A 12,448-nucleotide genomic window follows, 5' to 3' on the forward strand; every position below is an offset into this window, starting at 1 on the left:
TTAATTTATCCGGCAAGCATCTCAAACACGCCAAATCTTTGTTAACTTATTAGATCATTATCGACAACTGTACAAGAAAAGTCACAAAATTGGTAAAATCACTCTTTGATAGCCAATAACTTGACATCCAAGCAAACTTCTAAACATTTGCTGCTCTAAAGGTTCGTTATTAACATATCCTCGTCCACCAAAAGCCTGCTCTATTTCTATTCTGTATCTTTGGAGTATAATGTCGTTTAAGCGAATTTTCAAAATGAACGCATGAGCCGAACTTTTCATGTGGTTTCATCAGATTGCAAAAAGAACGCATGTGCAGGTGGATGTTTTGGTTACTCCAGTTTTTATGGATATCTCACATGTTATTGATCACTGAACCTTTAAATTCCAATATTTTCGTTCCAAATGTTCAAGCAAACAGAAGTCTTTATTTTCATACCTTATGTCGAATTGCTTATAAGCAATAGATGAAGGTCTGTTCGGTTCTGTGAAAATATAATAGAAATCCTCATTGCTAAATTTTTGAGTAAAATATTTGCAAAATACAACATCTTGGTTGATGGGACTTAAATTTCCTGCATGTTATAATTAAAGACAGAAAATACACTTAAAGATCGATCCTGTGACTCAAAATTTTATGTTCTTATATGAATTTTTTTTTTTGGCTTAAACATCTCTGGTTTACTTACCACAATATCGGTTTTCCACCTGTTAAATTGATCTCTTCACGCGTTCTCCGCCTGGGAAACACAGTGAACGATTGGACTCGGTGTTGTTGTTGTCATTATATACAAGTTACACGTCTGGTCTTCTGAGTTTTCTTTTTCGACCAGAAGAAAACGAGATAAATGAAGTGTTTACGTGTAGTCAACAAATGCAAAATATATCTATCGGATAAATTATAGTAACATACTGGGCATCCAATACATAATTATGGGATTACAGTCAAACGCAATTCAACAAAATTAAATGAACATTTGTGGAAGGGCAATGAACAGTTGTGAATATAGAAAGATTAAACCAATCGTAAGCAGACTATCAACAAATAAAAATTCAAATTAAAACACTTTAGATTAATATTTCGAAAGTTATTGTCTCAGTACTAACTATTATGTTTTTATTATGTCATAATTTTGTTTGAAATATGTTTCATTCTATAAGCCTTAAATAAGTAAATCTTCCGTACTGTTTTCCTTATTTCATTTCTGTTGTGTTATGTTTGATTATTAAAAGTTTGCATTTATTTGTCGGATTCACAATAATTTCTCTTAACATGTATATTTACGTCAGATTACGAAAAGCTGATTTACTCACATCTTGCAGCAAACAAAATTTTCTGCTTTTGCTGCATAAAATAATATCATACACTTTAAAAACCCGCGCACGAACGGGGCGTGCGCACGCACGCACATGGAGACTCCGTTTTCTTAGTATGTTTATAAGAGGCAATGAAATATTACACCCCCTAGCACGGACCTAAAGATATTAATCCCATGTAACAAAGACATGAATGATGTTAGTTTGTTAATAAATACCACATACCTTGTAGTTGTAACAATAATTATTATTTAAACTTTTTTTTTCATATGCCATGTCATTTTCTTATATGAAAAATACATATAATAGAGGATATTTGATTATTTTGAGGGAAAATGCAAAATGTCACACTATGAGGTGAAAAAGTCGCAATGTACACTGCTGGTATCAAACAAACAAACAAAGTGTGTAACGAGGCAACATTCTAGACACTAGATGGCGCTTTAAGAACAGAATGCATCATGTATATGAACTACATGACTGTAAAAATGAAAACGAATTGCTGCATACGTTAAAATATGCCCATTCACTTGCATATAGAGTGAACAAGTAGAAGTCAAAATAAGTTTGCATTATGCAATAATTGTTTTCTATTTTATAATTTGCTTTGCATTAAAGATAAATTACTCTCGAAGCTTAAAGCAATGTCTGAATAATTTATATGATTTTTCCTGTAATTTAAAATGTTAAATTCCTATATCAACTGTTGGTCATTTGACATTATAACAGTCAATCTTTTGAAATATAAAGTCAATTCAGCTCTACTTGGCAAATTCATATACTTATCTCTTTAAACATCTAAGCTAATATTTATTAATCACTTCCAATGAAGATGTATGCGACAAAATTAATTCTGACTATCCGTTTGTTTTTAGAAATAAATCAACCATCATGATTGTGCAAAAATTGTAAATTGACAATGTATTTAATTCATTAACATTTTTAAAAAAAAGTTTTTATCCCTGTTTTAATTCTCATCTAAAAATGAACACAAGTTGAATAATTAATAAAGTAACTGCTGAGAATTGTGCAAATTTTTACATTGAGAAACATGTTGAGATAACACTGAATAAAAACAAACATGAATAATTTCTTTGTCAAGTTCTAATTCCATTAGCTGCATAAAAGATGGCAATATTGAATAAATATTTAACAGTAATATATTCATTCCAGAACAGAATCTTTATAGCAGAGCTCACATCAGCAGAAAATGGATAAAAAAATACTTAAAGAAAGTCCAACACGGCAGAATTGAAAATGTTGCAGACACGGTTTGATTGAGCCTGTGTATGGAGGTATTGTCACGTGCAAGCTATCTTTCACGTCCCCTAGCACCAGCTGAATCAGAATTCAACGTTTTCGCATAAAAGTGATGACATTTTGAATTTAGAAACATTCACAGATGTGTTCATACGGCAGTTAAAACTGCGTATGGTCCCCAAGTAATAGAAAGCGTTTGCCCTAAACGAGAAAACAATGTGCGAAATTAAACAACCTTGATGATAAGGATACCAATTAGATATTAGTTTTTTTAATTTTTCACATTTAATATAAGTCTGGAATTGTAAATTTAAGGACCAGTCTGAACATATGCACACATAAATTAGTCAGTGATTTGTAACTTCATTAGCAAAAGTTGGTTTGCACATGTATCATCTTCAAATCATTATTTTATAGAAAGAAATAATAATCTTTATTTGTTTTTTGGTCAATATATTCGTTTATTATTGACATTTCATGTTGGTGCCAGCAAGAACAAAGAACAAAAATGCAGAATATTTCTGAAAAAGAACGAAGATTAAGGTAAAACTGAGACAGAAAATTTCATTTAATGAAGTTGAACCGGTTTTGCTTTTGACATCTTTCATATGTTTTTTAAAGAAATATAGATCGTATTTATGTCATCACATAATGCACGAATACTTATAAATTTCATTACATTGTAGTGTTCTTTTAGATACAACACTCAACAACCATTGGTTGTAATGCAGTTAAGAAATCGTAGTAAGATATTCATATATACAACGTAACTGTTAGAAAACATTTGTTATATCATAAATAGATTGTTTTATAATCCTATAGCAAAGTTAAAATCTACAAATTAATTATTAAAACGAATGAAACAATTATTTTAATATCCAAGATTCATTCCTATCCTTAATTTTATCATTACCCTTAAATTGTTGAATTTTTGTTATGGATTTGCCCTTCTTTGAATAAAAAACAGTACATCAGACGTTAAAGGAATTTACTTCATTATAGAAAAATAAAAGCAACAATAAATCAAACAACAGAGGTGTACTTGTAATTCAATAAGAGTTGTTTAATTTCAATATATCTATTTATAAACATGAGTCTTGTAACATACTTCCACTGATGTAAGAGCTTGTACACAAGACTTAGGTTGAGTTGACGAACATCAGCCTTTTTAGAGATATAGTTCAATAAGCACAAGACATGAACTTTTTGAATGAAGACACAGCACAACTACAGAGAAACACAAATCATTACATAATTACATACTTTGATCGTCTGCTTACACGTATTTATCTGACCTGAACTTAAAATAGTTTACATTGAATATATATGACATACTTAAGTAGCTACAATAAAACAAAAGTTTAGTGTTAGAAAAAAGGAACTCAACATGACAATATATGGGAATTAGATAGATTAAGAAAATTTGAGTGTTTTGAATCAATATATGATAGTAAACTACGATACAATAATAAAATGAAGATAGAATTCATGTCAATAAGCAGTAATATCATGTTCCCCCAGAGCGTTCAAAAACATTTTGTAAATTCTGTTCTAGAATCATATGATCTAATAGCATACTGACTAACATTAGTTCTGTCAACTTATCAATCATCATCCCTCAGTTTTCTAGAGAACAAAGCTGAATATAAACATGTATGAATATATGATGAAATTATCAATAATTTGATGGGCAAAGACCAGCAATCACAATCTGACTAAAGTGTCAGAGATGAATTTAGAAATCAGTTACAACCTCTTTCGTGCTGACATGTATGTATTATCTTATAATTTTGGGAGATAGAGGCACATATTATATGCCATGAATTTCATCTTTAAAACATCTTTTTCAATGAGAGTTTTAGAGCAATGATACGAATTTACCGTGTTTATCTTTTCTTCTAGATTCCACGTCCTTTTTTGCAAGATTATACAAGAAACTTTTGAATGACCGTGTTGTTTTCAAAAAGGACTAGCAACGTTTGAGAACATGAATAAAGGATGTCACGTGGTCCAATAAATAATCACATTTAAGGAAGATTCCCAAACTTTGCTTTAAATGCAATTATATCTGTCATGACGTGTAAGATTTTACGGTCTCTGAATTTATTTATCACATGAAATCCAGTATCAGTCACATGTGTTGAGAATGACAACGAGCTCTGATTATTGTTCTAAAGGGGGCAATACATCGCTGTTGGATGTCTAATCAGTAATATACGTTTCTTATATTAAGAATCCCTAAGAATCCCTAAAAAGTCCAAAACGGCACAATTTAAAATGTTGCATGCTCGGTCTAACCCTTTGCCCGCTTGTGGCTACAACATCTGCACTAATCCCTATTCAGCCTATACATATTTTGAAATAGAGTTGAAATAGATTGATAAATAAAGAAAACTATTTAAACTATTTATCGTGGTAGATGTTGAAAGAGAAATTAAATCATATTTGTAAGTTGTCAGATTTTTTTTATCGATTTGTATATTCAATTAATTAATTATATCCAGGTATGAAGACAACGAAATAAAAAATGTCAAAGTATGTAATCGTCAAAGGCAACAGCACTGTCACCGACTACGTCAACTTGAACAAGACCATGATTGTCGCATTAGCTCGAACTTTTATTTAAAAAAAGTCGAGCTAAATGGGTATTTCCTTTTTGAAGAAGCAAATAACTAAGAAAAGAAGATGTTTTTAAAAGAAAATATTCGGACCCCTTTACACATGAAACAATAAGCTGATGCTGGTGAGAGGAGCTTGATATTTATAAGTGTTTCATTCAAGAAGGATATAATAGGAGTTTTTAATCACTTGTCTTGGTAAATAATTATGTCCTGAAACATTATATTTTATCTATATTTATACCTTGTTTTTCGTCCGATGAGCAAACCAAAAACTTGTTTGAGCATATTTCAAGTTGTTCTGAATATCTAAAATTGCACCGAACATTGTTGTGTACATGAATTTTGATTGTTGGCTGAAACAAGACCGCTAAAAACAAAACCAATAGCTACAGCGAGAAAAACTAATTAATTGCATATATTTTGATTGATTACATTCAAGTCAGAATTCAAACATCACTATCTAGACACCATACATTCGAATTTAATTTTTAACAAGTTATTGGCTAGGAGAGAATACTTCGAATGATTTAAAACTGAAGTGTTCACCATTACACAATACAATTCATGATTATTATTACATTTTATTATCATATTTACATGTTGACAAAGAGACAAGCGCGTCTCTTGATAGTATACATCATGTTGGTAATTTAATTACGAGAATAATAAATCTGGTTCCGAAATTTTATGTTTAAATATTTATTTTTAAAGCAGTTATTTATCATGCTGATATCTGACTAATTCATTTTGTGGCAGTATGCTTCTCTAAATAATTTAATTTTAATAAGCTATGATGCCTTTTGTTAAAAGTGATGCCTAAGTATCTGAACGTATCTCCTTAAATCTACGTTATGCAAGCAAATAATTCTCATTATCTTGGATTTACAAGATGGGTTTTATTCATTGATTGAATGAATATTAAAACAAAATTAAAACAATAATAATACAATCTTTTTCTTTTAATATGTAGTTGACAAAAAAGAAAATTATTACAGTTTAATCGTGATAAAAGCTTAAAGTTTATGTGAACCGCTCTTGAATCTGCGTTCCTGAAACTAACAGTACTTGTGTCATTTTGACCAAAAAAGGCTCGAACCTACAAGTCATTGTTTAATGGCAGATACATTAAACCCTTGAGGATCCTCGCTCTATCTAAAGTATGGTATTATTCCATGCAAAAAAATGCTAGAATAAGGTAAGTATATTTTTTCGTTCAAGTGAAAGTAAAAATTGAAAATATTATGCCAACTACTTTCAAGCCGGGATTTAAACTTTTTAATGTGTGGAAAAATGTGGGTTTAAAAATATCAACATTTCTATATATTATTATATCTTGCTTGATTTTAATCACTAAATTCAATTGTCTCCCTTCCCATTTGAATTGTACATATTCCTAATATCTTCAGAAATAACGCAACTGTAAATAATTAGAAGTTATAGCTACAGCTATTCGCAAATGCTAACACATATACAGTCAACTATCGTTATCTCGACATCGCTTTTCTCGATATTTCGTAATATCGATGAAATTTTGAAACTCCTGATTTTCTGCCTTCTTTATCTATATTGGATATATTTGTTTATCTCGATATTTTTATTTCGATATATTCAGTATCTCGATGTAAAATTCCTATCCCAACAGTTATTTTCGCACTATTATCCTTTGTTTATCTCGACTAATAATTTTCGTCTTGAGAAAAACACAAACTTATTGCTCAATAGCGCGTTAAAAATAATGATTATGTTTGTAATAAGTTGAGCTGTTATCATAAAAGTTAATCTAATTAGCGTGTTGATTGACTGATGTCTAAAATGACCAAATTTGATGTTCTTTATAAATATTCGAGCACTGTATTAATTCATAAGACAATATGACTTTAACTGTAAATGAAATAGTTAAAGTATAGAAACGTTATCGTTACAATATTGTTTCACAACATCAAAAAATCCAACAGCCCTCGAACAATCGAGAAGGGCCAAGGGTTATCCGGATCAACCACCCTGAAAACAATGTTTTCACTATTTTGGTGTATTACTGAGTAAACCTCAATATGTGTTTTTATCACAGACACCCATATTTCCACTAGTTAACATCCGCCAATGCTATTTTGTTTAATACTGACTTTGTGATACTAGGCTTATAAAAAGAAGACATGGAGATATCATAGTTTTTTTTTTGGACATAAGGTATGTACATGTCTTTTGTAAAGATCAGCTTCTGCCTTGTCCAAACACTAATATATTTATCTCGACATTTCGTTATCTCGATATTTTTTGGACGGGACCGATGACTTCCAGATAACGAGAGTCGACTTTACTACAATCATATACATGCACTTCGTCTTTATGTATGTCAGTTGTAAAGAAAGTTTGAGGAATAAAAGTCACTGGTAGCTTGGAGAGGATTTGATCCGAGTTATATAAGTTGATAATCGAGTCCCCGTAATCCTAAGAGAGCGACTTAATTGCCTTTAAATTCATTTACAAGTAAATATGCAGTGATTTCCTACCAGGGTTTCTAAAATTGCATTTTATTGAGACATTTAAACATTAACATAGAGACACATATATCGCCTGATTCCCCGTCACATGCTGTTCTATTGTTAAGTAGATAATAAAAAATGTTTTCTCAAATTTTGATTACCAATTCAATAAGATAAAGCTGGCAATTCTTTCTTATTCTTAAATATCGTTTTCTCACATTAATTTTTAATTATAATGATATTAAATATCACACGGTCACTTCAATGTGTCGCGCTATAGCTATGAAGTAATTTCACCCCGTCCGAGAATAAAATAAGTAATCCAATAATTACTTATCTGATGCTTTCCGTATCGAACTGAGTATGTTAACATCAGCAAAATCAGAAATACCCAAACAACATGTCATTGCGTTGTTGAAATACATCGCTGAAGAATTATATCAAACCGTTATCTGCAATGAAACATAATCTGTTATTCATTTATTGTTGATTTTGTTTTTGAAATGTGATAAAATAAAATTATTTTGAACGCGTTAAAAATAAGAGAACCGATTTTTAAATTAAGAAAGGAATACCATTAAAAGGTTAAATTTGTTTTTAGAATAGGTAAGCATGTTTGGCATTTTACGTGCTTCACTTTACATGACAAACATAGCTAAATACGGAAGAAGAAAAAACTGTAAATACAAAGATCATCATGACCTTGAATGTTTTGATAGATAAACTGGCATTGTTAAAAAGTTTTCAAAACTCACGTGATTATATTTTATTGTCATATCAAAAATGACAACTTGAATTAATTTTGATAAATCATAATTCTCAACAAATAAAGTAATGTTAAAAACAATCATACCATACAGTTTGACAAAAACGAAAATATCTAGGATGTGACCCTTGTTCGGTTTGAGGAAAACAATTTTTGGTAATGTTTACTATATGTTTAAAAGGAAAAACGTGTCTGATCTCTCCGGTGTCGCGACAATGTTGACCAAAGGAACTTAATTTGAATAATATTGAACAAAAATTGTAATAGTTTCGAGAGTTTGTACCTGAATTAAGTTTGAACAGAAATTAAAATGCAAGTAAAGTTATTTCCTACCTCCTTTCTTAAGATGGAAAAAAGCACAATTGAATTATTGATAGACCTACTGTTGCGTGTTGATCAGATTCTACAGTGCGATAATTAGAAAAGAATTCGAAACGATTAAAGTACATGGTGTTCATTTTGATTTTATGACCACATGAGACAAATGCTTCAACCTATAGGGGTTGCACACTATTTGTTGGTTGCCGGATTGAATGGGGGGTTCGTTCTTCCTTGATGATCGTTTTTAGTCCCCTACCGGTTTATCGGAGGGGACATTAGGTTTACCCTCCGTCCGTCTGTCCGTCCGTCAGTCCACAAAACTGGATCCCGCGATAACGCAAAAAGTACTGAAAATATTTTAATGAAACTTGATATATGGATAGATGGCAATTTGGAGATTATGCACTTTTTTTTCCTATGTTGAAAATTCTGGTTGCTATGGCAACAAATAGACTGAAAATATGGCAAATTTTACACATAACCTGGATCCCGCGATAACGCAAAAAGTACTGAAAATATTTTTATGAAATTTGATATATGGATAGATGGCAGTATGGATTTTATGCACGTCTTTTTCTTTTCTTCTTATGTTGAAAATTCTGGTTGCTATGGCAACAAATAGACTGAAAATATGGAAAATTTTACACATAACCTGGATCCAGTGATAACACAAAAAGTACTGAAAATATGTTTATTAAACTTGACATATGGGTAGATGGCAGTATGGAAATTATGCACATCCTTTTCTTATCTTCCTATGTTGAAAATTCTGGTTGCTATGGCAACAAATAGACTGAATTTCAAGATTTCCGATTCTAGTTTTTAAGTTTTTTCACTATAAGTTCTTTATTTCTTAAGGTATTTTCTTCAAACTTTAAATATAAGTTGCTTGTCATCAACCACATCATATGTGACTGAATTTCAAGATTTCCGATTCTAGTTTTTAAGTTTTTTCACTATAAGTTCTTTATTTCTTAAGGTATTTTCTTCAAACTTTAAATATAAGTTGCTTGTCATCAACCACATCATATGTGACAAGGTTTACAACTCTAGCACAAAATTTATCAGAATTACCTCCCTTTAACTTAAAATTTTCATGAAAAAAACATTTATTTTTTAAACAACTTCTTTTTCTGAATGTATCTACTTCAAACTTCATATAAATGTTTCTTATTATCTTTCAACATTAAATTTTGTGAGTGTTCAATACTCTAGCAAGACTATTTCCATAATTATGCCCCTTTTGAACTTTTTTGAGAAATTGGTAATTTTTACTCCAACTTCTTCAATCATGATAGGATTTTAAAAATGTTATATTTGATAACAGGGATGTTTAAAAAATATCTTGTCTGTACATAAAAACTGTTTCCTGTGATCACCTTTAAAGAACTTTTTCAATTACTTAAAATAGGAACCTAAGTGAATGGCCAATGGCCCTTCAGAATGTTGCTTGGGCTCTTACCGGTAGGGGACTTATGGATTGCTTGCAATACTATGATAATTGCTTGTTTTCCATATTTTGAACATGCTTATACATTCCTATCAAAATCAAAACATTGGAAAGAGAAACATTGGATTACCTGATGTAAAAATGAATGAACGGTTGCTTTATTTATAACCAATAAATGCCTTCACATACTGCATGCATTACACAAGCAAGTCAGACAATGGTATTTATTACTGTGCGTTTTATCGTAAACGTCTAACAAGACAAGACAATGTAAGCTTGCAAATGACTTGTGTCGTTTTTAAAGCAACTGCCAGTGGGTTATATTAAAAATGAAAGTAAACAAGGTAAAATGATTTTTGTTTGTTTGTTTCATTTTACGCCTTTTCCCAACAGTATTTCAGTCATATAGGCGGGTAGTTTCCTAACCATCGTTCCTGGAGAGTTACACCAGTACTAGACTACCTTCCTCCGCGCTAAACTACCAAAGCATCTCCCGGGGATCGAACCCACGCCAGAGAGGTAACTGGATTAGAAGTCATCGACTCTCAAATGATTTATTGAGGAATGGTGTCAACGGTCGCTGGGAGAACAATTTTATAATGACAATATTAATAAACCGTTATCATGGTCCTTCGGGAATATCTTAAAAGTCTATAAGTTAATTATGACGTAGTAAGGCAATGAATATCTTACTGTTTTACTAATTGCATTTTATTGATGACTTTAAACGATGACAAAGAGACAACTATGACAAACGATGCAGTATTTTAGGTGGTTGATAATATTATATTTTCAGACAATAACAATTCATTGACATGGAAGATACAAAACATAGAAAGAATGACAACAAAACCAAATAAATCAAAAAGCTAATGCGCATAGTAAAGTATGTAAATAAAACCGAATGCAATCACATTCAGATTTCCAGTCACTCTCAAAACGAAAAACGACACTAACTATAAAATTGCCTAGAATTAAACTTCATACATATAGCATGATAATTCGTTGTTAAAGATAGTATACAATATTGTTTCCAATGTTTCCATTAGAAATGTTCATGGTTTAAGCATTGTTTAACAATGTTTTAGACTAAAACTGATTATTAGCCAGTAAACAAATGCATCATAATTTCCCTGGTTTCTTAACTCTCAATAACGATTATTAAGTGTTGAATAATTGATAATCTAACTGACAGTTTCAAAGATTATGCAGCTTGCAGTTATTAATAAGCAAAACTACAAATATTGGTATAGCAATTTATTTCCTTTCTGAATTTCATAAGATAATACACTCAATGCACTTCTTATGAACAGTACTACCGTTAACATGCATGAACATTGTCCGTCTTTCTTTGAAATTTAAAGTAACTAACGGAACAAAACACGTTGCATTTGAATGCAAAGTTCTTTTTTATTCGAAATAAATGTATATCTTTACGGGGTCAGACAAATTTATCTTTGAAATTAATACACTATTTCCCTCACCTCATTGAGTTATTCTTGAAACTTAAAGGAAGCATGTCTCTAGATTCATGCTTTTTTCAAAAAAAGTTTGAAAATTTATTTGGAAGTGAATATGAAACGACACCCGCATTCCACTTAAACTACCAAAAGGAGTTGAAATACGTAAAAGTAGCCCTTTGTTGCAATAGTCACCAAGTAGAAAAATGATGAAAAATAAGTCTTTAATCGCACATAATATGTAAATTGTGGCTTTAATTAATATTGAATCATTTTACATTTCTTTGAATTACATATATACAAAGTATAATAACTGATTGAAATAAGTTACATGTAACCACATTCAAACAGGCCGAACAGGTTAACTTTATTTACCAACAACATGCCATTCGAACAAAATTAAATCAAAATTCTACACCATAAAAAAGCGAATAGAATATAAAAAAAATATGCACAAGCGCATTCCTCGAATAAATCACTAAAAACAAATTAAACAACAACAACCGTCCCGCACCAAAAAAAAAAAAGTTAAAAAAATGAAAAAAAATCAATAAAAGAAATACCAAAAAAAAAACAACCTGCAAATTTACTCTTTTGATATCAATATTTTTAAATGAGGTATAACAAGAATCTTAGAAAATCGCCTTACACGGTCACATCGAAGGTTTCTCCTCTGACAAAAAAATGCATTTCAAGAATACAATAGCAGAAAAACAGCAATATTTCAAAACAAATATACAACTTTAACATATTCGATATTCTCAAAATGTTGT

This window comes from Ruditapes philippinarum, unplaced genomic scaffold (assembly GCF_026571515.1).
Source record: "Ruditapes philippinarum isolate M1 unplaced genomic scaffold, ASM2657151v2 ctg833_1_1_1_1, whole genome shotgun sequence".
Classification (NCBI taxonomy): Eukaryota; Metazoa; Mollusca; class Bivalvia; order Venerida; family Veneridae; genus Ruditapes; species Ruditapes philippinarum.